The sequence below is a fragment of the Eleutherodactylus coqui genome, chromosome 12, assembly GCF_035609145.1.
Source record: "Eleutherodactylus coqui strain aEleCoq1 chromosome 12, aEleCoq1.hap1, whole genome shotgun sequence".
Classification (NCBI taxonomy): Eukaryota; Metazoa; Chordata; class Amphibia; order Anura; family Eleutherodactylidae; genus Eleutherodactylus; species Eleutherodactylus coqui.
In genome coordinates, this window is record NC_089848.1 from 75,659,602 (window position 1) to 75,681,828 (window position 22,227).

Sequence of the window (22,227 nt, forward strand, 5' to 3'; positions counted from 1 at the left end):
AGTGAACAACCACACCAATGACTTAAGGGCTCTTTCACACAGGCGTTGGCATGTTTACATTTGCCCACTGGCACTGTAAAAATGAGTGAACGGGGGCACAAAGCAAACATTTGTGCACCTATTCAGACGGCCCAGGCCTGGTGTATATACGGCAAACCTGCAATGACGTTGGGCGGGGAAAGAGGGTGTACAATTTAGCTCTGCTAAGCTGTTTCCCCCTTCCTTCCCCATGTGCTAAGCTCCTGCCTCCTCTCTGCCCCTTGTTGGCATCCAGCAATGGGAGGAGCAGGATGGGGTGGGAGCTTAGCAGCTAGCTGCCCACCTGTCCCACCTCCTCCTTTTGCAAACAAGTGGCAAGGGGCGGAGAGGGGGAGTGAAGGGGGTGGGAGTTTAGCAGTGAGAAGCTGGATGGCCGTATCAATAAATTGCCAGCCACCTGGGTCGTTGTGACCAGACTATTAGGAGGTGTTGGGACCAGTGGATGTATGAGTGCACACAAGGAGACCAGGCTCAGGACGCCTCGACAGACCACCAGTAGAGAGGATCATCTGATGGTCCGATAAGTGCCAGCAGTTCCAACTGTTTCGTTGTCCACCAACAAGAGACAGGAGGCACCATCATTACACCCCTGTGTCTGTCAGAACCATTTCCAGGCGTTTTGCTGAAGGACATTTGGTCTCGCGGTACCCATTATTACGTGTACTGCCTTTGACTAAATTGGACTACTATTGAATCGATTCCGGTTGTTTTCAGCATCAAATCCAGGTTTAGTTTGAACACTGACAACGGCTATGTTCATATTTGTAGACCTCGGGGTGAGCACCTCAATCCTTACTTTGCTGTGGAGCGGCATACTGCCCCATGCTGGTGTGATCGTCTGGGGGGCCATCACATACGACAGTCGGTCATCCCTAGTAGAGGTACAAGGGACAATGACAGCTCAGCGATATGTTCAGGACATCCTGCAGCCACATGTGTTCCTCTCATGGCGGCTTCCAAGAGGCAGCAGGATAATGATCAGCCGCACACACAAGAGGGTCACAGGAAGCCCCCACAACATTGTCACACTTCCCTGGCTGCCTGATTGGCAGATTTATCGCCAATAGAACACATATGGCACCATCTTGGACGCCAACCTCTGCAACCTACGAATCTGCCCAATCTAGAGTCCCGGTTACAGCAAATGTGGACCGACTTGCCACAGGAAACCATACAAAACCTTTATGCCTCCATGCCCATCCGTATCACACCTTGCATCCAAGGGGTATTGATATTGTAATCACCTCTATCAACAATACAATCACACATAGAGTTCGATTGGATTCCAGCAACTCTTTTTAAGGGATGAATTAACAATGAATGTAAACATAGGTGATACATTCCCTTTAAGGTCACCTTATGAAATTGTTAGCGCTTTTTAAGAGCACATGGCATTTCTGCCATGATGGAACCTGAAGGGGGAGAGAGGAGAAAACAGACATGAATAAGAAAAGCTTCAGCAAATAAGTGTTGAAATAAGGTCACACAAACACTTGATCAGAATGTTAAATGGTCGTACAAGTGAAGCAAGGATTAAATTATATGAGTACATTATGTATTTTGCTCCCTCTTGGTTTGCAGATTGTCGTGCCTTGAGGGCCTGTGTGCTTTAGTAATTCTGAGAGCTATGCATCGCTAGCTTGATTGATGTTAGGATCTCCCTAGACAGACGAGTCAAAAAGCTACCATTCTACTCAACAGAATAGCAGCACTTTGGGAAGTCCTCATTGGTATAACAGTCATCAACTGAGGTATTAAGGTGGAAAAGGGCTGAAGTGAGGAAGTGATGCCCATTTTTAGTGGGTTCTTACTAGAGAACAATAGATCAAAGTCAATGAATGTTTGAGATTACAGTGTGTTGTCAGATAGTCCTATTAATCTGTCCGTAGTCAAGAACTTGCATGTCGGTGGCCTGTAGTGGGAAATCATCTGCCACTTGGAGGAAATGGAGATAGAATTACCTTTTGGCAGATAGTTTATGGCTGAGCTGTTCTGGTCAGGATCCCATCTGCTTATTCCATAAGTGTTTGGACTGGAAACGTTGCTCTAAATCTGGTTAGTTGCTCTTTTGGGTAGGATTTCACTGTGAAGGGGTTCTCTCTTTTGTTTTAAATAATTAATTTGCAGCTTGATTACCTCAAATTAGATAACGTGGAATTGTTATTTTGTTTCAAAAGTTTTCCAGTACTAAAAAAAAAAAGGCTGATCATGGGGGAGGGGCAAAAAATAAGACATAGTCCTTGATCAGATGTCCCCTGGATCCCACGCAGTCAATCTGGTCCTCAGCACTCCAGTCTAAGAGGTTGCTGAGCGGTCATGCGCCATTCATTGTACACATGAGCCCTCAGCAAACCACAGGCTTCAACTGTTATGTGCATGCAGAAAAAAATGCTAAAGCCTGTGATTGGCGGAATAAGTGGCACATAACTGCTACATCAACTTCCTGGACCCAGGGGGCATTTGACTGATGAGTATACCTTACTTTGTTATGTTGCCCCCATTTCTCTATCGCTCAACTACTTTTTTCTTAAATGCTTAGCTTTTCTATCATGGTGATGAGCTCCCCAGCACTTATTGGTTAAGGGGCCACATGACCACCCACAAGTACTTCAGAACTACACAATGTAGACTGCATAATGGACATCTCAGCAGGCTTATTTGCGGTGGGAAGGTGAGTTTTACGTTGGAATTCACACATCTGCCTGAAGAAATGGCCATTCAACTCCTTCTGTCTGATTGGATAGGGCTGCCTAGAGAGTAACCCATGTGATTGGCCAATGGGAGGTCATGCTGTTGCAGGAAGTGGCACAAACGTCCTGTCACGTGACCCAAGGACAGAGCGGACTTTGTACACAAAATTTAAAACAGACTCTTATGGGTGAGTTGATGCAGTTCTGCCAGAACATTTAACCTCTTTTTGGTGAGCGGACAACCCCTTTAAATCCTAATCCCACAATAAACCCAAAAACTCTCGACTGTTAAGGCCTACTTTTGTTTACTGCAAAACTGATGGTGCTGAGTTACGTAATGACTTTTTTAATAGAAAAAGCCTATGCTAGTGATATGTTATTGCCAAAATGTTAAAATGTTATGACAATCCTGGTGCTGCTAGTTCACAATAGTATCTGCAGCTACCAACTACTATCGAGCCACATGCAGGGGACCAAAGAACCACATATGGCTTCCAAACCACTCTGATAGAAAACACTGCTTCATCAAAAAACAAGCAAAGCCGTAATTGTCTACATATTGCCAGCATTTCACTTTCTATCCACATTTTATCTTGTAGTACAGGCATGCGCCTCCCAACTTATCCCAAGCCATCTTTCATAATTGCTCCTGGTTATATGGATGAAGCCTCTCTCTGACCTTGTATATGCAAAAACCTTAAGTACATAGGGCTCACCTGTAAATTATACTTGTCTGCAGCTATAAGCATATTTTGCATTGATTGTTACATACACTATCCCACCAAAAGTATTTGAACACCCCTATCATGTGAATGGATTGTGTCTTATTAGCATGTCACATGTACTAAACCATGTAACATAGGATGCAGACCTTTGGAGGTGTCAGCCATAGTTTATGATGGGAACTGCTCACTATTGTATATACATATTATGCTGCTGCATGCAAGCCATCCATTAAGAAGTGTAATGCATCAGCCCGTCTACAACGGTACAAGGAGCGTCGTCATTGGACAGTTAAGCAATGGAAGAACGTTCTACAGAATGATGATTCACATCAGATGGACGTACTTTTGTTTCGAGGATGATGGGGAACGTCCTCTGCCTGAGTGTGTTGTGCCAACAGTTACATACAGTGGAGGTTCCGTTATGGTCTCGACATGGTCTCAGTCCGATGGTTGTAATGGTAAGAACCATGAACATGGCAGTGTACCTTGACATCCTAGACAATAATGTGCTGCCGACAATGTAGTAATACTCTGGGAATGGTCGGTCATACTTCCAACAAGACAACGGATCTTGTCACAAGTTCAACACTGTTTTACATTGGTTTGAGGATATGTATGTTCCATGATTGACTGGCTGCACAGAGTCACAACCTGAACCCTACTGAACATCTTTGGGATGAACTGGAAGAAACAGAGCTTGCGGCAGCATATGTTGATGCCAAAAAACAGATTTAGATCTTTATTCCTCCATTACAGACAGTGGTGACGTTTCGACCTATTAGCAGGTCTTTGTCAAGCATAATGTTTGACAAAGACCTGCTAATAGGTCGAAACGTCGCCAGCTTGGCCTAGCTCAGTTGCTCACAGTGAACAGAAACATAGCGTTAAAGAATATGAATGTCACATGTTGTGAGTACCTCTTTAAGGCCGCTATTCATATGACACAAAATAAAGAGTCCACAGTCCAATAATGAGTTTTCCAGAAAAATAACCGGAGGTGCACGGTTGTACTTTACTCACAACTTTCCAGCTTTGATTCTTCAACAACTAGTAAATTGTGCAAAAATAACAATCTTCTTTACAGATTTTCTACACCGAGCACAGCGCAGGAACATCCATAACCTCCGACTACATTTTCTTAACAACTTCTCACTAAACTCCACCTCTCAACTACCCAAGTCTTTCAACCACATCACTCGTGCAGTTAAAGGGGTACACACAGGGGACTCATTCACAACAGTCATCCACATACATCCACACCACCGCTTTGGGCCACTACACATGTCTCATCACCAGTTACCAGTTTGTGCAGGAAATCTGACTCAATTCTTGCAAAAGGCTCCAAAACAGCCTTTCGGGATCTACTTGACTGTAAGCTTTCTCATTCCCAATTAATTGTGGATAATGGAACCAATTCTCTTACGTGATATCCCCAGATATGTAGTAATACTTTTGGCTGATATTCGGTGGTCCTCCATGCTCATGTCATAGATGGCTTTCATATTTGCAGGCAAGGAGACGGAGAAAGGCCTTCCACAGAGTTTCTCACTTTCAACACCGAAATGGCCAGTTTTAAAATTTACAACCTAACGTTTAACGTTTGTTGCATATGAAGGGCCACTGTCACCCAAAGGTAGTGACATTTCATCATCGATCTGCTTTACACCTTTCACTTGGACAAACAGGAACTTGATTATGGTCCTATGCTCTTCCACACTGAATGCCTTTGGAGATGCAGCCATGTTCACTTTGAACCGGGAAAAAAAAGATAAGTTAAAATCATAAGCAGTTGATTTAGCATCATTGAATATAGACAAGTACACTGTTACATGTGCTGCTGAGACATGTTGTACTACTGTGCTTACAGCAGCACAGCTCTCTCAGGGTCAATTATTGAGCTGGCTGGGTGTGGTTCTTCCTGCTAGCCAATCTCCTGGGTCTGTGCTCACATATTTACCCAGCTCCTGGTCAGTGTCTGTCTGGTGTTCAGGGTGAGCAGTCATGAATCCTTGTCTGTTGAAGTTTGCTCTGTGATCTGTGTCTTGCTGGTTCATGTCCATTTGTACGTTTATATTCTGTCAGTTTTGTGTTAGCTTGCTGTGTGACCTGCTATCTGTGTCCTGTCCTGTTACAGCTTTTTGTGTGAACTGTGTCCGGTTCTGCTGGACTCATGGTTATTGTAGGGACTAGCAGTATAACCCGGAGCCGTGAAGTTTGGCCCGCTAGCTTTCATGTTTTGTACAAAATGTCAACTAATACCTGGTATTTATATTCAGCTTATCATCTGTTGCTAGTGGTTGCATTTTGGCTACTGTATGCTGGGTATTCTGGCCTGGTGTGTCCTGTTGTTCAGTCCTTGTCATGTGGTATGTGAATGCGTCCTGTTCTGGTGTGTGGCTCCTAGGATAAGCTAGGGCCCAGATCCGAAGACCGCTGGGCTGCCCTTATTGGGGCAATGTCCCCGCTTAGGTAGGGCCTTACCATCCTCTCATGTAGAACAGCGTCAGTTTGCCAGAAACCTGTGTGCGTACCCAGTCCCCTTTGGTCGCGATCGTGTGGGCCCCGTGCTCAGTTTGCACACACAATTGTAACATACACCCTGCAATTTACAGCTTCCTAGCTCAATTTTTTTCTGGGTAAGGCTCAATACTTATCAGCACCCCTTGTAATGTGGACTCACACTCAAACTGGTCCACAGAAAATTGTCACGTGACTATGTTGCACTCCGGGGTCACGGGTCTAATTTCCATGAAAGGGCCGAGGTTGCTAATAAAGGGCAGGGGGTCTAATCATCTTAGTCAATATCAAAACTTACATCTTTACTCATTTCAAGGTTCTTGGAAGAATGTTAGATTTCTATTTCTATTTCTAAGTAGCAGGCACTTGTCTTTAGCGTTGCACATTCTTATCTGAAGTTTCCTTGACTTCCTTGCAAATATGTTTACCGAATCCTCAACGAACACCAGAGGGAATTAATTAGCCTTGATAGTTGGCTCCAAAACTGGTCATGTGACTGATGTGACGGTAAATCTCTTTTACCTGGAGTCTTCTTAAAAATATTCTGCCCACCTCCAAGTGCCTCCTATTTGTAATATACCTAAAACCGTCTTAATTTTCCATGTAAGAACAATTTCAAGGATTATTTATTCCAGGCAGAGCAAATAAATATCGGAATGACGCTGGAAAGTAATTGGGTTGTTCTATATGAAAGGAAATGTATGACTGGAGAGAGAATACATTAACCTCTTCCCACAAATCACGTCCATGGTGAGAGGAGTCACCTTCCTGCAATGAGACTGACACATACGTGATTGTGTGGGGCACCTCAGCGCTGCCTGTGAATGCCGATGGGGCCCGTTTAGACGCTACGAAAAATCATATGGGAAAACATATAGAACAATATCTGCATACAACAACCAGATTACCAAAGTAAAGCCGCAGGCAAAACTTTTCTATAATGAATGGTATTGCGGAGATGAATCTATAATGTATTTACTAGGATGCTGTTCCTCTGTCTATTTAACCCCTCAGTGCCCCAAGATGTGTATATGCATCCCAGGTGCAAGAGGTTTGTATGGAGAGGGAGTGGGAGCCGAGCCAACTCCATACATGACCGGCCATGTCATTGGTCACAGCGCTCAGCCAATTACAATCAGCACTCAGCTGTGATTCATCGCATGGCTGGGTGCTGTCTGTGATTGGCTGAGCGCTCAAACAATCAGATACAGCTCTTTCAGCAGGCGGGGATTTTAAATCCCTGCCTGATGAAAGAACCTCAGAGCAGTTCAGGAGAAGAAGCAGATACACACTGCTGAGCCCTGACAGTGGCAGAGAGGTGAGTATATATATATATATATATATATTTATTTTTTACACCAGCTAGGGATGATTTTTAAGGGAAGGGCTTATATTTAAAGCTCTTCCTCGAAAAACACTGCAGGGGTCCTGGCCTTCTATACTCTGGCTGTGTTCACTTTTTCGCCGGGCAGGAAACATAGTCCTGGAACTATCTACCTGGACGGACTACGGGCGCTGCCATAGACTCCTATGGGAGCCAATGACAGAGAAGGGAGGTGGGAGGGAGTTTAGGAGCGTCACTGCTTAACTCCCTCCCCCTTCTCTTCTCCTCTTTGCCCCTTGCCACTCTTTGCAATGAGCGGGGTTGGGACGGGGCAGAGCTAAGGTCTGCCCCATCCCGCCCCTCCCATTGTAAACAGCAGAGAGGGGGCGGGAGGTCAGCACACTATCTTCCGGCCTGTCCTGCCTCCTCCCCTTGCAGAGAGTCTGGAAGGGGTAGACAGCTTAGAGGAGCTAAGCGGTCCCCCCTCCCGCTCGACAACATATACGACGAGCCTTGTATCAGACGGCAGCGTATATCGGCCAGCCGTGAAAATGCCGGGAGATATACGCTCGTGTGAATAAGCCCTAAGAACAAGACCCGCATTAAATGGCAGAATTGAGTTTTTTTTTCATTTCACTCCACTTAGAAATTTTTACATTTTTTGTACGTTATACAGTTCATTAAATAGTACCATTGAAAAATACAACTCTCTCCGCAAAAATAAAACTTCCCAAATAGCTATGTCAACCAAAAAATAAGAGTTATGATGTTTTGAAAGTTGGGTAAAAAAAAACAAAAATAGAGAAAAGAAAAAGGCCGCATCCTTAAGGAGTTAACTGCTACTTTTTTTCTTAAAAGATATTGTTGCTTCTAATCAGCAGCAGTAATGAGAGTCCGCGGGGCAATGGTGAGGGGCGCAGATACTTAGGGGGGCTGATGATACTGTTCATTCATTTCTTTTACACTCCAGCCTAAAGGGCTTTACTATATTTGGAGCAAACTGCAGACATGATCAGCGGAGCGCAGAGCCTGGCCATGCTGCAGGAGGGCCTGTGGGCAGATTACAGGGTCTATGAGCGATCACCAGCTCCTGTCTATTCTGCTGAGTGCTTCTATAAATTACACTATTATTACATGGCTAGAACAGGACAACGGCACCTAAACCGCTTTGACAGCGAGGAGACCAAAATCCGAACTAGAATAGAAATACAGGGAATTACAGCAATCTGTGGCTGCTGCACTGCAAGTGTACGGGGCTATCCTAAAGGGTCACTATGGCAATGGACTGAGGAATGCACCATAAATTGCGCCAAAAACAAAATCTGCACCAGAAATTGAGCATACCTCAAGGACTGTTTCTAATAGGCTGAGTCCCCTGATATAAAAAAGGAATTATTGCTGCGCCAAAAGCAAGATATTGCAAGGACTGTTGTAATGAGAGGATGCTGCTGGAGAGCTGAGGTGCAGGGAGGTGAGAGATTCTACAAGAAGAGTTGCAACTATATTGATAGAGTAAGCACTAAGTCAGGGGCGTAACTAAAGGCTCAGGGGCCCTGATGCAAAAGGTGAGCTGGGCCCCCACCTCTATCTATATCTGTACCCGTACCCATACCTAAACCATACTGCACAGAGGCATAACCTGAAGCTTCTGGGCCCCAATGCACAACCTGTAACAGGGCCTCCAGCTATAATGCTTTATACATAGTACTGGGGTCCCTATATGGAGAAGAGAGGCCTTATGGGCCCCCTAAGGCTCCTGGGCCCAGGTGCAACCGCATCCCCTGCACCCTCTATAGTTACGCCCCTGCACTAAGTCCCAGGTGCTAGAGCAGCGTGGAGACCAGAAAGAGAGTGGGATTGTGCTGCAGAGCAATGGATTTTGTGTTATCGCACAAGAACAAGCTCTCATACTCTATGTTGGTGGAAAAAAAAGAAAAAAGTTAAGGCTCTTGGAAGACGAGGACAAAAAAAGAAAAATTCAAAAAATATTCTGTTCTTGAAAGTGGTTAAGAAGTTGGGTTTTGAAGTCTTACTGGGGAAATTTTTAAGATTGTGGGGGTGCTGTTGGGTTGCCATGGCAGCTGAGGGCCTTCTGAAGGCCCCCAGGGCTGCTATGAATAAACACCTATCAAGGCATGCCTGTGGCATACCTCGATAGACTGCCTATTAAAAATACAATATAACGTAATACTATGAGGTGTCTGCGCAATCACAAGTTCAAGTCCCCAATGGAAACTAAAAAAAATGTAAAAAAAAAGTTTTATTAATCATTAGAAAATATAAAAAGAGGTAAAAGTCCTTTATTTTTAACTTTTCTAATATTATTATTAATAATAATAAAAAACATCATATCACCATGTCCGTAAAAGTCCAATCTATCAAAGTAACATATTATTTATCCCTTCTGGGCTATGTCGTCAGATAAAAACAATTACAAAACGCTAGAAGTGTGCTTTTTTGGTCACAGCATCTTCAAGAAAAAATGTAATAAAAAGTGATTAAAAAGGTAAATACACTCTAAGGGCTTATTCACAGGAGTGTATATCGGATGGACGTTTTCACGGGCGGTTTATATACGCTACCGTCTGAGCTTTCTCCCTTTTCCCTCCCCCTCGCCGACTCTCTGCCTCTCTCCTCCCCTCCGGCTGTTTACAATGGGGGGGAGCGGGATAGGGGTGGAGCTAAGCTCTTGCCCCTTCACTGCCCCTTGTCCACAGCCAGCAATGGGAAGGGGCGGAGGGGGCCGGTGAGGGGAAGGGAGCAGAAAGCTCAGATGGTAGCGTATATCGGACGGCCGTGAAAAGCGCTGATATACGCTCCTGTGAATAAGCCCTAAAGTTGGATTCACACGGGCATATGCATTTTTACGTTCAAACGGCACGGGTCAGACGAATAAATGCCGAGCTTGCAATGTCGTTGGGCAGGAGGAGACGGTTTAGCTCTGCTAAGCTGTTCTCCTCCTTCCCTCCGCCTCACCGTCTCTCTGCAAGGGGAGGAGGTGAGACGGGCCGGGAGCTAGTGCGCTAAGCTCCTGCCCCCTCCCATTGCTGGCTGTGACAAGGGGCAGAGACGAGCAGAGAAGGGGGTAGGAGTTCAGCAGTCACCCTGCTAAACTCCCTCCCACCTCCCTTCTCCGGCAGCTGTCATAAGCTCCCATAGGAGTCTATGCAGCCGCCGCCGACGTAAAAGCGCCCGAGGGGCAGTGTATATAGGGTGGACTGTGAAAACTCAGCTGATCTACGCCCGTGTGAATCCAGCCTAAAACAGTAAGGATAGAAACTACAAGACTTCCCCCACACAACTATATTGACAGAAAAATGAAAAAGCAATACAGCAGAAAAACACTAAATACATGTGTTCTGCTTTTAATCCCACTGACCTACAGAATAAAGTTATTGTGTCATTTTTGAGGCAGTGTGTACGCTGTAAGAACAAGACCCCCACAAAGATGGGAAAATTACTATGTTGATAGAAAAATAAAAGGCTCATAATTTTTTAAAAGTGAGAAGGAAAAACCCGAAATGACAAAAACGAAAGCAGTCGCCGCCATTAAAGAGTTAAGTTGCGCTAAGCGTTCACAAGCCTATTTCCAGAGTGCTGGATTCTAGGTGCGCCATTTGCACAGTGTCCTTTTGATTTATTTCCCTGGGATTCAATGTGGAACAAATGGAAATGTCTCTGTAAGTTTACACCCGCAGATAGTCTCTGGACTACAAGCCAGAAGTGCCGCCTCTTATAGGGGAATCGTCACCATTTACAGAACTTTCTAAGTGAAGTGCGCCATTTGTGCGACGTCTCTGCCTTCTATGGAAAATAGTGAATTCCAAGGAAACCACATAGGTAGCAAATGCACATCCGGACTAAAAAAAAGGATAATTAAGTGTAAACTGCAGACTATTGCATATTTGGCATATGTACTGGCAAAACCTCCCAACATGTATGCCAAACATATGGTCCAGACATGTGCAGTTATGTGCAATACAGATACACATGCTGTCCATTGACTCTCACGGTGAAATTAAAAAAAAAAGTGTCTGTTTTTTGAACGGTCCCTTTTAGAGATAAGCGAGCGTACTCGCTAAGGCAAACTACTCGAGCGAGTAGTGCCTTATGTGAGTACCTGCCCGCTCGTCTCTAATGATTCGGGTGCCGGCGGGGGACAGCGGTGAGTTGCGGGAGTGAGCAGGGGAGAGCGGGGGGAGAGATCTCCCCCTCTGTTCCTCCCAGTTCTCCCCCACCACTCCCCGCCCTCCGCCGGCACCCAAATCTTTAGAGACGAGCGGGCAGGTACTCACATAAGGCACTACTCGCTCGAGTAGTTTGCCTTAGCGAGTACGCTCGCTCATCTCTAGTCCCTTTGTGTCTAAGGCTGTTTCACATGGATGAAAAAATCATGCGAGGTTTGTGCTGGGTGCACGCAAGTGCGATGCAATGCGATGCCAGGTATCCCCATGGAACACAATGAGAGACACTCCGCAATCCTCAGTAGAATCGCTACTTCTTCGAAGTGATGCAAGGGGTTTTTGTATAAAAACGCCTCGCATTGGTGGGGAAATCGCTTGTTGGTGAGTGCGGTATCGGACAGTGATTCACAGCCCGATATCGCACTCGCCCGTGTGAAATTAGCCCAAGGGCTTATTGACATGAGCATATATCGGCCGCCGTTTTCACGGCCAGCTGATATACGCTACCATCTGATGCATCAGATCACACAGGCGTATTTCCATGGCGTAAAAGCGCCCAGTCTTCCTGGCCAGCCTACGGCAGCTGCCATTGACTCCTATGGAAGTGAAGCGCTCGAGCGCCCATATCTGAGGAATGCAACTTTATTTGAGGGACCGCCGCTGCCCTAACACATCGACTTAAGTTGAAAACAGCTTTACTTAAGAGCGATGCTACTCAAGGGTTTACTGTATATATATTATACAGCTCCTTACATCATTTGATATTTTCTATCCCTATTGGGGCTCACAATCTATATTCTCCTCTTAGTATGTAGTGTGGGAGGAAACCCACAGAAGCATATATAAACTCCATGCAGATATTGTCCCTGCTCAGAGTTGAACCTACAATTCCAGCACTGCAAGGCAACAGTGCTAACTACTGAGCTACCATGCTTCTTCGTCTTGTCCTTCTTCTTCCTCCTGATGTGCTATATAAATTTAGCACCACATGATGTAAAAGAAAACATGATTCATCAGTAGAGGCCACCTTCTTTTGTTCTTCATGGTACAGTTCTGATGCTCATGTCCTCATAGTTTTGGTGGTGGTGGATGGGGATAAGTATGGGCACTCTGATTAGTCTGATGGGTACTAACCACAGCATACCAAGAACACAAGACCTACTGTTTTAGAGATGCTCTGACGTAGTCGTCTAGGCATCACAATTTGTTCCTGGTCAGAGTCACTCAGATCCTTAGACATCAACTTCTAGGAAAAGAGGAGGAGGAGGAAGAAGATGATAAAGAGAGGAGGTGGAGGAAAGAAAGCATGGTGGCTCAATGGTCAACATGGGATTTGTATGTTCTCCTTATGTTTCTGTTGTTTTCTTCCCACACCCCAAAAACATGCTAACATGTAAACATAGATTGTAAACCCCAATGGGTACAGAAACTAAATGACATAAAAAGGGGGATTATTATGAAGCAGAGAGAACATACAAACTCCATACAGATGTTGTCAGATGAGATAGATAGATTTGAGACAGATAGATAGATATGAGATAGATAGATAGATAGATAGATAGATAGATAGATAGATATGAGATAGATAGATAGATAGATATGAGATAGATAGATAGATCGATAGATAGATAGGAGATAGATAGATAGATAGATAGATAGATAGATAGATAGATAGATATTAGATAGATAGATAGATAGATATGGGGTAGATGGACAGATATGAGATAGATGGACAGATATGAGATAGATAGATATGAGATAGATAGATTTGATACAGATAGATAGATAGATATGAGATAGATAGATAGGAGATAGATAGATAGATATATAGATAGATAGATAGATAGATATGAGATAGATAGATAGATATGAGATAGATAGATAGATAGATAGATAGATAGATATGAGATAGATTCAGTATGTATAATTCTACAATTTAGCCTCTTGAATATCCCCACAGAGGTATTAGATGTATTCTGCACTTCTGCACGTTGTACTCCGTCCACAGACAATAATGATTTCTGTAAAGTGAAGATTATGATGATTATTGAATTATTTGCTGCTTCTGGTCTGCAGACGAGGGACGTAACACCGGCGCACATTGTCCCAAACATGTAATCTCATCAAGCTCTATAAATCAGTAACATGACCCGGGAATATTGAGGCATTTTGTTAAGAGGCGGCTTTGTTTTTCCCTCCTCCTCCTCGGGTTAATAAGCGGAGTGTTTCCTACTGAGCGCTGGCCGAGTTTCACCTAGATACAGTCACTTATTTTTGATATGCCCCAAAGCATGCATGACACTTATTAAAATAGAATGGCGCCTAGGCTTCAGTAAAGCAGCGCTATCAGATTTCGGCAGCTCTATGTGATACATGAAGACGCAGCATCCACAGATAATGGATTACATAGACATGTTTATATATAGATGAATAATGTGTCAGACGTCGCAGGGGGTTCAGAAGTCGAATAACATTTTACTTCGGGTTTTCAAAGACGTATTCATAAAAATATAATGTGTAACAATGTAACGTAGTATACTAATGTAATACAAGGTGTAGTCGAAAAGCCGGATCCAGCGCTATATTTCAGTACAGGTGGGAGAAGACGTGGATGCACTACACAATGGTATAGCACACGGGCCCCTAGGGGCCCCGGAACATGGATTTCAATTTTGTGTTGTGGCCCTTGTAAGAGATCGCAAGTAAAACACAATTGCTAAGTTGAAGAGTGGCATGTGAGAAGCAAAAATCCGCTTTCTACATCTTTCTAGGGGCCTCATGTGGCGCAGAATGTTAAGGGAGCAGAATCCACTCCTAAGCTTTAGCTCACAATCCCGCAAGGTTCGGGTAGCCGGCTCAAGGTTGACTCAGCCTTCCATCCTTCCAAGATCGGTAAAACGAGTACCCAGCTTGCTGGGGGGTACTAAATAAAAAATTACCTGAAAGTGCTGCAGAAAAAGTTGGAGCTGTACAAATAAGAAGTCCCCCTTTCCCTCTTTCTAAGTTCCGTGGGACCGCTGCTATGACTGATGTAAGGAAAGTGTACTCAAAGTGGTCTCCTTCTGCTACGGTACTTGCATAGAGCCGTGTGCATTCAAGGGACTCTCAACATGGATCGGTACCTGCAGATGACAGTGGGTGACCTCTTCCCCTATCGTAGCAGTAGGAGGCTATTTTGGGTACACTTTCCTTACTTCAGTCCTAGCAGCGGTCCCACGGGACTAGAGAGACCTGGAAAGTGGATTTCTGCTATCCTTCAACTTGGGTTTTACTCTTTATTTCTTACCCGAGCCACAACACAAAATTGAAATCCATGTTCCTGGGCCTCCAGGAGCCCGTGTTCCATACCATTGTGTAGCAAATCCATATCTTCCTATTTAAGAACCCTATTGTTATTTCAATATAGGACACCAGTACTGAGAGATAGCGCTGGAACTGATTTTTTTACTACACCAGGTGTAAATAATAAAAAGACCGTCCAGTTGGGATAAAATTCTGTCTGAGGACAAGAGGGGGACGGGAATATATTACTTGCAGTAGTTCTTCTCTGCAGCCTTTCTGATCCGCAGGTCCTATTTTTGTCCTACCGAAGCGTCCATAGCAATTTTCTAACTGCCTAATGCACACTGTGCAGTGCTCTTTGATTGGCTGATCATGTGAGCATCTCTAGCCAATCAGAGAGCAGATATAGTGCATAAGTAGTCTAACACTACCAATGCAACTGGGATTAGGTAGTCCGAAGATCATGTCGGTCATCTTGGAGGAATGAAAACGGGACCTGGAGCCAACAGAATAACAACTGCAGGTAATATACCCACGAACACCGGCACCTAATTTGGCTTGATTGCCGATTTAAATCAGGGCAGGGGGTGATTCCCCCACTCATGTCAAGGAGCGGTACCTGCGCAAATGCGCACAATATTTGTGCGGGCACATGTGCGAAAAACGCTCCTTCATAACGCAATTACGTTGCATAGGAGTAAGCATGTTTGTGCTTACGCTCATCTGAAGCTGCCCTTAGAGGTGTTGTGCATTTAACGCCACACATGCGCAATGTATTGCATAGGTACTGCGTTTAATACACAGCCTATAGTGAACATTAGGGCAGTGCGTGCGTAATACGCTGTAAAATAGAACATAATAGAAAAATGCTAGTGTGGGTGGGTCTATGAAAATCAATGTACCTTCATTGATTTCATTAAGCGCGTATCATGTGTGCGTTCATGGCACTAGTAAATTATGTTTGTGTGAATGAGCCCTAACTTGCCCTAACAATTAACCCAACCAATCCGCTACATTATGTAATATTGATGGGTGCCGCTCATCAGTACTCTACACAACCAGTCAACTCAATTATCCGTTGAGCCGCCATTGAGGTAATTGTGCCCTTATGCCTACGCTTTACGGAAACTTCGGCAGCTCTTCACTTCTATTTATTATCTGTGTTTCCATAGTTACACAGTAGGACAATAAAATCCAACTATGGACAAATAAACTTTACCTCTGCTTCGAGAGATGACCAACCCGCGTGCTCTCCATATATTGTGATCTGAAGCCGCGTGAAGCCGGGTTTAATAAGCAGCGGTTAGCAATTTACTTTGCGGTAGAAATAGAGTGGATCAGCTTACAAATCCCATGGTTTTCTGAACCCAACATATGAAACCTATCATTTCTTGTCTTCACCAGCAGTGAAGGATTACCAGCATGGTATTAATAAAAGTGGAAGCCAAAAGGCACATTGTGCGCCCCCCCCCCCCCAATGATGAGATACAGTTGTGATTAGGTTTACCAGCACTGAATTCAATTAAATTGGATACGATCCGAATCTCTTTTGATACGAGAGAAAACTGATTTAATTAAAGAGATTCAACATTAAAAAAAAACACTTTTTATTGTTATTTATTGAATATCTATGCAAATTAGCTTTCCGACAGAAGTAAACCGCTTCTGCAAAGCCGCATGTAAGTAGCTTCCTAGTAAGGGTGAATGGAGGTGGAGCAGGTCGGGGATCATTCCGGTCCACCCGCCTCCATTCACAGTAAACAGGTAGTCATTCCTAAATGATAACTGCCTGTTCACACGGGGCGATCCGTTCCGTTTTCTGCATGAAGAAAGTGGATGATAACCGAGAAGCTAAAAAAGTCTTTTTCGTTGGTCAGTTGGTTCCTGCATTTACACTGAACGATAACCGCTGGATGCAGGAATCTAAACGATTTATCAGCCTGTGTAAAAGAGCCCTAAGGTTGTACTCACATGGACGTATTTGTGCGTGCAGTGCCTGAGTGGAGGTGAGCTGTTGCGGAGGAGATCACGGGTAAAGAAGATGGATGTCATGGGTGGCTCTGCGATCTCACCCGACAGTGGCTGAAAAGGGCCCAGCTCAGGCGTGCATAGTGAAACAGGCACAATGATGGTAGCAACTATTCTTAACGGTTTTGTCACGTGACGCCAGTACCTTTGTGGGGTGAACTCAGGTTGTTAGTAGTGAAATAACTGAGATGAGTCCATGTAGCTTTGTTGTAAACTGAAGGTACACAGTTTACTTAGAACTTTTTAACACACTTAGTAAATTTACAATTCTCAGTGTAGCAGACTAGTTTTGCATTCAAGATTAACGTTGCTCCGGGCTCAAGAATACCACAAACAGTTTTTCTTCAACGATCTCTCGGAAAAGAATCCCACCAGTCCTAGTTATCTGAGGGTTGTTTTCCGAAAGATTACTTAGTAGAAGACGGAGTGACTGAGATAGGGCCGCTTGCATTTTCCCTGACTTTGCCTCAACAGGGGCTTGTACAACTCACTGTTGTGTAGACGGTTCCCAGCCTTTCTTCTCCACGCTGTTCTTGTTTGGATAGCTTGTGTACTCCCACTCTCTAGTCGGGGCTAGAGATGAGCGAGCATACTCGTCCGAGCTTGATGCTCGTTCGAGTATTAGGGTGCTCGAGATGCTCGTTACTCGAGACGAGCACCACGCGGTACTCGTCTCGATTAAACGAGCACTGACCATTGAATTCAATGGAGCCGGCAATACAGCCGGCTCCATAGAAAGCAATGGGCTGCCGGCGATCGCGGGATGAATTGTCGGGAAGGGCTTAAATATATAAGCCCTTCCCTGCAATTCATCCAGAAATGTGTAAAAATAAAAAAAATATATACTCACCTTGTCCCGGCAGAACGATGTTAGCCCATTGAATTCAATGGAGCCGGCAATACAGACGGCTCCATTGAAAGCAATGGGCTGCCGGCAATTGCGGGATGAATTGTCGGGAAGGGCTTAAATATATAAGCCCTTCCCTGCAATTCATCCAGAAATGTGTAAAAAAAAAAAATATATATATATATATATATATATATATATACTCACCTGGTCCTGGCAGACGGAGTTCAGCGCGGCCGGCGGTAGTCCTCCTGAACTGCACTGAACAGCTGTGAGTAGTATTCAGCAGCCGGGGATTTAAAATCCCCGCCTGCTGAATAAGCTGCCTCTGATTGGTCACAGCCTGACCAATCAGAGGCAGATCTCACTCACACCCATTCATGAATTCATGAATGGGTGAGTGAGTGCTGCCTCTGATTGGCTCAGGGGCAGCTCTCAGCTGAATGATATTCAGAGCTGCCCCTGAGCCAATCAGAGGCAGCACTCACTCACCCATTCATGAATTCATGAATGGGTGTGAGTGAGATCTGCCTCTGATTGGTCAGGCTGTGACCAATCAGAGGCAGCTCATTCAGCAGGCGGAGATTTTAAATCCCCGGCTGCTGAATACTACTCACAGCTGTTCAGAGCAGTTCAGGAGGACTGCCGCCGGCCGCGCTGAACTCCGTCTGCGGGATTAGGTGAGTATATATATTTTTTTATTTTTACACATTTCTGGATGAATTGCAGGGAAGGGCTTATATATTTAAGCCCTTCCCGACAATTCATCCCGCAATCGCCGGCAGCCCATTGCTTTTAATGGAGCCGGCTGTATTGCCGGCTCCATTGAATTCAATGAGCTAACATCGTTCTGCCGGGACAAGGTGAGTATATTTTTTTTTTATTCTTACACATTTCTGGATGAATTTCAGGGAAGGGCTTATATATTTAAGCCCTTCCCGACAATTCATCCCGCGATCGCTGGCAGCCCATTGCTTTCAATGGAGCCGGCTGTATTGCCGGCTCCATTGAATTCAATGGGCTAACATCGTTCCTCTCTGCCACAGCTGTTACAGCTGTGGCAGATGAGAACGATCTTTACGCTGACAGTGCGGGGGGGGGGGGGGGGGTCTCACTCTTGCCACTTTTGTGGCTTCATAGTTTGACCTGGGAACTTGAGATGCAGCCCAACATGTAGCCCCTCGACTGCCCTATCCGTTTCTGTGTCGTTCCCATCACTTCCTTGAATTTCCCAGGTTTTCACAAATGAAAACCTTAGCGAGCATCGGCGATATACAAAAATGCTTGAGTCACCCACTGACTTCAATGGGGTTCGTTACTCGAAACGAACTCTCGAGCATCACTGAAAGTTCGACTCGAGTAACGAGCACTCGAGCATTTTAGTGCTCGCTCATCTCTAGTCGGGGCACGTTAACTGCTGCAGCACTCCAATGCACCTCCTCTCTCGTCCACCTTCCGATTACATCTCTGCCTAACTCCTCATTCACTTGCTGCTGCTTTTTTCCCTCTCTGCCTCACATCCTGCCTTGCCCTGCTCACTTTCCCAGGCTTGTCTTAACTCCTCCCCCACTACCAATGAGGCAATTTTATAGCAAGCAGCCAATCAAGAGCAAGCTGTTGCCAAACAGATACCTTCTATGTCTCCGCAGGAGCACATAGCCAGGTATTTAAGGAGTTCTGAGTGTGACCATCCTGTAGGACCCTCTGGGCCCCTACATGCGCACAAAATGTGCGCAGACAATACACAGAGAATAGAGCCCATTGATTTTAACGGCTTCTCTTACATCATCGTATCACTTGCAACTCTTAATACATTTGTTGCACTTAGGGTGGTTTCAACGCGGGGGCAAATATGCTCTGCCTGAATGAGGGGAATCCCTTTGCCAGCTTTTCCAAACTCTGCGCAGGAAGATAGATGCCGCCTGAAGTACAATCAATGGATGAGAAATCCCAATAGTGAAAACGAAATCACTGAAATCCATTGATGTCAGTGTGGTTTTGTCTTGTCCCGTTAGGTGGCCATGATTATCACAGCTGTATAAAGGGAGAAAACTATGCTCATCTGAATCCACTCTTACACTTAAGGTATCTTTACACATAACGACGGTTGGGCGCATAAGGCTGGGTTCACGCAGGACGAATTTGCTACAGAAATTCTGAGCGGCAAATCCACCCGCGGCTCCTAATCCCAGAATTAGCCAGCCATGTGGATAACATTTTGCAAAATTCTCGTCCACACGGGGCGGTCAATCTGTTGCGGCAAAGCCGGGCGGAACCGGCAATGTGGCGTGGAATTGACAGCCGCAGCATGTCAATTCTTTTTTTTTTTCGTTGCGGCCTCACTCCTCTCTATGGGGAGAGAAAGCCACAACGGAATGCCAGTGGCCAAACAGCTTCAAAACCCGCCATGAAATGCTGCGGGTTTTGAAGCTGTGGCTCTCCCATGGAAATTTAGTGGCTTTTCGGTGAGGCCAAGCCGTGAGATTTCTGCGGGATTTCCGTCCCATATGTACTGTATTATGGCTTAAACAGATGGGCGTGATTTTGTCAATGGTTCAATGATTTTGTTTTCTTTAGCGGTATTCTCGCCCGTTAATAGTTTGGGCAAAATAAGACAGGACAGGACCTATCTTTCTTTAGTATTAACTACATGCGGGGAAAGATCAAGCAGGACATATCCTTCTGCAGTTTTTTTCAAACTCCTGTGCTACGGTGCGGAATTTGAACATCCAGCGAGGAAAAAAAATCCTGTTCATGCGCAACTACGTTCCGTACTAGCGTGTGTAGTTGTGCAGATGGCTGTGTGAAGCTGCCCTTATGGTGGGATTTAGGTCTTCATGAAGTATCATAGTCAAGTCTCCACATCACATTCATCTTCAGACTAAGGTTATATTCACACAGGCGTTTTTTGTGGTCCTGAAAAATTCACGTATTATTTTTGTGCACTTTTGCGATTTTTCTGCGCAATTTCCATTTTTTTGTGTGTGCGTTTCTTAGATGCGAATAAAGAAAAGCGCTTCTTGAGTCTCGTTTTTTATTTTATTTATGTTTGCCATGTTTACATGCATTTAAAACGGATTGCAATCACATCATACAAGTGCAATCTGTTTTGTGCAGACATAGATTTGAATGCGCAATTTGTGCACATAAAGTGCACCAAAATTGGACATGCTGCGATTTTTTCCGCATCTGTTAAAATCTGCTCAGTTTTACTTCAAAACCGCAGGATTAAATTTTGCAGTGGAAACGTTTTTTTCCTGCGGAATTAGGGACGTCTTGCAGAATTGCTGTTGCGGATTTTTAACAGACGGGAGTTGTAATTCCGCAATTGAAGTCTCTGGAATAAAATTAATAAATTCCACAAGATGTTCTGTAGAGCGCATTCTGCAGTTAAAAACGCAACAAAATCCACGTTTCGAAACACACCCAACCTTATGTTAATAAATAGGGTAAGAGCAAATCTGAAATCCAGTCCCCCCAGAGAACAAGTCCCCAACTCAAATGCCCAGAACGCTTCACACGGTGCGCCCCCCTCCCTAATCTAACCCATGTGAGCTACATAGAATTGATGACTTAGTTCAGTAGTACAGGAGTTTGTAAGTAGGCCACTATGGTGGTAGCTGTGACAAATGACGAACCCCAACATCTGTGCCTGGGGCCAGTTGTTCAGTGTTGGCCACATGCATCCTGGGTTTCATACGTGACTTGTCAGTTGTCACCTATCATGACTGGTCACCATACTGTATTCCGGAGATCTCAGCTTACCGTTCTATTTCCGTATGGTTATACGGTACAACATTAGTTATTTTTACCCTTACTGTAAGTCTATGGAAATACACCTAAAAAAAACCATCTGGAGCATGCTGGAATTGGAAAAAAATGATGTTGACCCAAAAGACGCAGTGAAAGGGTGGAAAAAACGGAATAGAAAACTGCACTGTTTGCATTGCGTCTTATAATTCACTGCTGATCTATAGCTACTATCCAGCCCCAGAAATTTGCCATGTGTGAAGTCACCCCGAGCTGTAGTGCCATTTGTGTTCCGGGAAGATGCCATCGAAGGCATTACCACCTCCAGTGGACAGCGCAGTGGCCGCCCATGGGAGCTTAATGACCACAACCACCGGCATCTGGCTAGAATTGTCCACGTGGACAGATGAGACTACGGCAGAAATCCCATCCACATTGAGTGCAGGAGGCCCCACATGTATATTTTGCAAGTCTTTGCAGAGTTCTTTAGCTTCCATAGCACATGGAAGCAGAAGACCACCAGAGTGCCTCTATTAGTGCCATGAAACTGGACACAGTGCCTCACCTGGACTCCTGAGGTTGCTAACTGGACACTAGAGGACGGGCAATATGTGTTGTGGTCCGATGAGTTTTGGCACCAATGTTTTCAATCTGATTGTAGAGATATATGTGGTGCAGACCCCATGGAGCCCAATTGTCAACAAGGCATTGTGCAGGCTGGTGGTGGTTCTGTACTGTGTGTGTTCTCATGGCATGGGTTGGTCCCAACGGTCCGCCTAAACACATTATTAACTGGTTCCCGCTATGTTTTATTGCTAAATGACCATCTTCAGTCATGCAT